Source organism: Chenopodium album, chromosome 4 (genome assembly GCF_948465745.1).
Source record: "Chenopodium album chromosome 4, dcCheAlbu1.1, whole genome shotgun sequence".
Lineage (NCBI taxonomy): Eukaryota > Viridiplantae > Streptophyta > Magnoliopsida > Caryophyllales > Amaranthaceae > Chenopodium > Chenopodium album.
Window position 1 is genome coordinate 58487347 of NC_137837.1, and position 6000 is coordinate 58493346.

Here is a 6000-nt window from a genome sequence, read left to right on the forward strand (position 1 = left end):
TTTCTCTATAAATAGTCTTCTAAAAACTCCGTTTTCATTCATCAATTCTGACCAATTCTCTCTTTCACCAACTCTCATCAAGATCTTCTTGATTACTCTCTCTCTCTCTCTCTCTCTTTTCTAAACTAGCCTTCTCTCAAATATAAAAATTCCGCATTCATTAGATTAAGATACACCTAGCCATATTCGAAGTTGCCTTTGCCTTAGACGTGAAATGTTTTAATTTCTGAGGGTTTGGTCCCAAATCTCTCTTTCAATTATTTAATTTAATTTAATTGTTCATTATTATTTTCCTTGAAGTTACTAACGTGTGTATTTTGTTATTAAAAAGAGATACGAGGCATCCAAGTAAGTGCTTTAATTATTTAATTGATATTATCACGATATTGTTATTTTGATTCCTAGTATCATGTTAGGATGTTTTCCTTAATTTGATGTTAGGGTGACAACAATATATTCCTAGTATCATGTCTAGGGTAACTTTAATATTAAGTATGATTAAAAGTATGATGCTTCCTATGTTCTTCCTAATATTTATTCATGTTAGTATCATGTTAGGGTTAAAGCTTTGATTTTTATTGTTTAGTGACATGCTAGGGTTTGTTATTAATCTTGTTAGTATCATGCCTAGGATCTTGCTATTATTATGCTTTAACATGATTCATAATTATTTTTATAATTGTTTTGATTATGATTATAATTTTATGATTGTTATAATAATTGTTATTATGATTATTATTATTTTTATTATTATTGTTATGTTGCTTGATATTTATTTTTTATTGTTTGATCACACCTTTTATGCATGTTTAAAGGGAATTGGTACTTGTAATCACGCTTAATAAGATAATTAATAATCTTGTTTAGGGTTAATATGATTATAATTCAAGTGATCACCAATAATAGTTTGTTTGTGCATTAATATTCAACCAACATAGATAAACAGGTTTAGGGTAAACCTATTTGTATTTTAGTCAGAAAGCGCACATGAATACGATCAGAATAAAGTAGAGGCCTATTATTAGGGCAGGTTCAATCTCTTTTAGGTTGGATTTGTACCTTCATCCCCGAACCCTATTTGGTTCAAGACCTTATTGTAGTTGACGATCTCTTGGATCGTTAAGTGGTGTAACCTTCACCTCGTGAACGGTTTACAAGTTCCTAAAAAAACTTGTTGGTGACTCTTTTGCTCTATCTTCTTTCCCTTTGGACGTCACCGTACTTTAGTGTATGATCACAGTGGGGTTCAAGCTAGGGGTTAACGCTTGAAATATTCCTACACAAACACTTTCCAATTTTAATATAACAATGGCAAGACAATCCACATATTAAAGGAAACACAATATTAATAGAAATGCCACAAAGAGGGCGAGGAATAACAACTCACATAGGCTACAAGGTCACCATACATTATTAGAATTATAAGCAAATCTGTAGGAAGACCAAGGTATAATTTTAGGGTATGAGTTAGTTGACAGGGTAAAGTCGTATCCCCTAATCAAAAATAAATACCTAAATCACTAACTAAGGTAGATAGGGAAGTAGGGTCGATCTCCACAGGGAAACAAGTCTTTTTACTTCCAATTAATTATTATAATCTAAATTATTTAAGTAACCAATATTTATAATTAAGTATGAGACTAAACTACAAAGAATAAGAGTAGGGAGAAAACAATATATAAAGGGATCTAGGGTATAGGTTCACTAATAAATAATACTCCAGGGTAAAACATAGTAATCAATCATTAACATTGCATAAATAACATGATTAACAGGCTCTCGCAATTTATTAATCAACATAGATCTAACAGGCTCTCGCAATTTACTAGATCTAAGTCCTCATTGAAAATAGCCTTTAATATCAAATTAACATCTGCTCGATTCATCAATTTAATATTGCTATACTTTTACAAGCCGCAATTGTAAAACATTAAAACAATCCAATAAGAAATTATCATGCAATACCAATAATCAATAATAGTCAATCATCAATGCATCAATTAACCAGATTGTAAAGGGCTCAAGCTACTTATTACAATCACACAATTAATTTACCGGTATTAAATCTCATCTCTCGAATCTTGACTTAACCATTTATAAATTAACTTGCCTATTGAAACTAGACCTAAACATTAATTCTCATCTCTCGATTCTTGAATCAATATTGTCAAACTCATGCATAAAAGATAGGCCTAATCTAGTCACAGAGCATTAAATCAATCAATAGGAAATTAATCTAGCATTGATAATTAACAACAATAATTTACCCCTTCATATTATTTATTAGATCCCCATAAACCCTAGAAATTAAACTACTCACACATATTAAAAACTAAACTAATCAAAATAATAAAATAACTCATGATCAAAGGAATAAAATAATAACTAAGATTAAGGGAAGAGAAATCGTTACCAAAATAAATCTGGAATTAAAAGAAAGAATTAAGAACAAAGGTTTAGAGAGAGTTTAAGAGAGAGAAAACTAAGTAGAGAGAGAAAGTCTAAGAGAGAGGAGATAAGGGAAGAAGAGAGATGATCTAAGGAAAATTGTCTCACACAATAATCCAAGACAACTAAAACTAGCTCCACAAAAGAGTATTTATACTAATCTACGAAACCTAAGCTAAAGCAAATAAAACGAACGCTTAAACCGACTTCCGGAAACACGCGCCCGATCGGGCAAAGGGCCGCCCGATCGGGCGCGCCTTTTTCCTCGACTTCATAATCTGGGCATAACTTCGACAGGCCTTTTTCACTTGGGCTAAATTTTTCTTTTCTTAATTTATCTTGGACTTGCAACAAAATTAATACTCCAAACAAACCGAGCCCTTAATCACCGAACCAAATTTAATTAGCTCGACCTTGGGCTTCAAAAACTCGTCATAAGGTACGATCATCTCTAATATTTTCATAGTGGCTCAATAAGCTCGGGAATTGTCATAATTCTTCAAATTCCTACAAAATAATACCAACTCTACAAAAACGCTAGAAAACGTATATTAGTAATAAAAATAGCTCCGTAGAGCCCAAATAAGCACAAATATGACCGTGGGACGGGGAGTAAATATATATATAAAATAGACTCATCATTAGTATTAAATAGGAATAATGTAACATAGCTTAAATTATAAAACAATGAATGAAGTATGACTTAAAGCATGCTAGCAAAGATAATCACCATAATTGGCCCACCATAGTCACACATAAATTGACCATACTAGCCTATAGAGAGGATATCTTCATCAACAACAAGAATTTACTCACTTTGATATTCTCAGATTAATTAACTTCTAAATCATCAATGAAATGACTCAAGCACTTAACATAGTTGTTCTTATATTGAATATTATCAAATTACCTGCTCTAAGTCCTTAAATTGATCTCTTGATTAAGAATTCTGATTCAATTTATTGTTGAATTGTAGGCCAAATTTCAGCAAATACATGCATCATTATCATATGACAGTACCAAATTTCCATGTGGATAGTCACACTAGATTAGCGTTGTGCAATTGCAATTCCATCAAAGCGAAATTTACAACACACCCTATAAAACTCGTAAGATGATTCAGAATGTGATTTCCTAGCCATTATTTGATCCCAAAGCTCTAAATATTGCACCAAAATCAACAAAATTGTAGCACATTAACAGTAAATTGACAATGAACAACAAAGTAGCACAAATCATGAATAAAACTTAAAATTCAAACTAAAAACACAATAAATATCAAAAAATAATTAAAATACAAAAATTGACAATGTCAAGCAAGAAAAATACATAAAAATGAAGCAAAAAAAACATACTAGCATTTTGATCGGCTTCACTAGCAGGTGTATTTTTACCCGATTTCCTCATGGATTTGCTCAAAGTTCTTGAACTGCTGGAAAAACAACAAAAAAAAAGAATCAATAATCTGAAGAAAATTGCATAAAATTTAAAACTCAAAGATCAAAAGAGAAGAAAATGATCAGAATCGAAAACAATAACATAATTGAAATTGAAAATAATGAGACCTTTGAGTGCAGAGGAGAGAGAAAGTGAAGAGGAAAGAAAGTGAAAGTCAGAAAAGGAAATATACGGGGCGTTTGGTACGTAGGATAGGGATAAGAAGGATAAGAGGATAGGATAAGGATAGAGAATTTTGGGTGGGATGGGGATTAAATAAAGTGTTATCCTTTGTTTGGTGTAAGTTAGGATAAAAGTAGAATAAGCAACAAAGTTACGTATATACCCTTACTAACCCTATCTTTCTCCTTTATTTTTTTTTCTTTTCATTAATGATATAACTGTCATTTTAATTATAATCCTTACCCCTCATTCTTATTCCAACCCCCCTAGGTATAGAAATTGAGGGATAAGAGGTGATTTAATCCTTGTCCCATCTCTCTCTCTAATCCCAATCCCTAGAAACAAACATAGGATTTTAATATCCCTTTCCCCAAATCCCTATTCCTTTTCATTTATCCCCTTAAACAAAAATTCTAATAGAGTATAGAAGTGAGAGAAAGTACAAAGTAAAATATTACACCAAATATGTTCACACGTGTAAGATTTAGTTTTTGGAAAGAATAGTGCACCACACGTTAATGTTAGTGTAAATCGGCCTTTAATAAACATTAGGGAGGCAGTTGCTCACATAACTCTTAGTCATTAACTAACCCATTAACTTTATATTAAATAAAATCAAATGTCTCATTTTGCGTGTTTTAGTTTTCAGGTCTGTAGATACCCATTTGTGTCTCCCCAAAACCAAACCAAGTGATGATTACCTTTCACATTGAATCATAATCGAATGAAGTGAAAGTGTGGAAAGTCTAGTGTTGCGGTTAGTTTTAAATTCTTCTCTTTCTCTCTGTTTTTGAAAACCTATTTTAAGAAAATAGTCAATCCAGTTTGGTTTGGTCCATGGCAAGGGTCCAATAATAGTGTAGTTGGGTCGAGTTCGAAAAGAGCTTTCCAACGATATATTATAAGCCCAATTCCGATGAATAATGTGGAAGTTATGGCCAAATTACTAAACTGGGCCTGGTTTGATCTTTATATCGGCCCAATGATCTAGAGGAGGGCATATTATGAGTTATCATTCCTAATGCAATTAGGATTGATTATAGTCTTCTAGAGTCTTCTAGAAGGTCCTTTTGAATCCTAATTTGATTAGCATTGATAAATTGACTTTAGTTGACTTTTTAGAGTTTTAATCAGAATAAAAGAAGTGTTTTTAAGGAAAATACAGTTTTACCCTCTCGTACGCTTAAATTTTATCAAAATAAAAAAACACGTGGAAAACTAATTGCAGCGTTTGGCGACAGGTCCAGCGTCTGGCGATAGGCGCGTGTTTGGCGCTGTAGTCGTGTTTTATTCTTTTCGAAACTCTGATTCTTTTTCTATCATATCCGGTTGATTTTGTTTATAAATAGCCTCCTAAACTTCTGTTTTCAATCACCAATTCCCATCAATCTCATCAATTCTCATCAATTCTCTATCAATTCTTCTCACCAACTCTCATCAAGAAATTCTTGATTACTCTCTCTCTCTTTTCTAAACTAGCTTTTCTCAAACAAAATTCCGCATTCACAAGATCTAGACACACCTAGCCAAGTTCGAAGTTGCCTTCTCCCTAGATGTGTAAGGTTTTAATTTCTGAGGGTTTGGACCCAAATCTCTATTTCAATTATTTAATTTAATTCTTTGATTTTATATTTTCCTTGAAGTTACTAACGTGTGTATTTTGTTATTAGAAAGAGGTACGAGGCATCCAAGTAAGTGCTTTAATTGTTTTCATTGTTATTATGATATAGAAATCATGCTTAGGTTTTTATTCCTAGTATCATGCTAGGATGTTTTATTGTTTCCTTAGTATGATATTTAAGGTGATTTGCTTATATCAATTATGATTTCTATGATGCCTTTTATTTTCTTTCTTAATATCATGTTAGTATCATGTTAGGGTTAAAGCTTTGATCTTTATTGTTTAGTGACATGCTAGGGTTTGTTATTAAT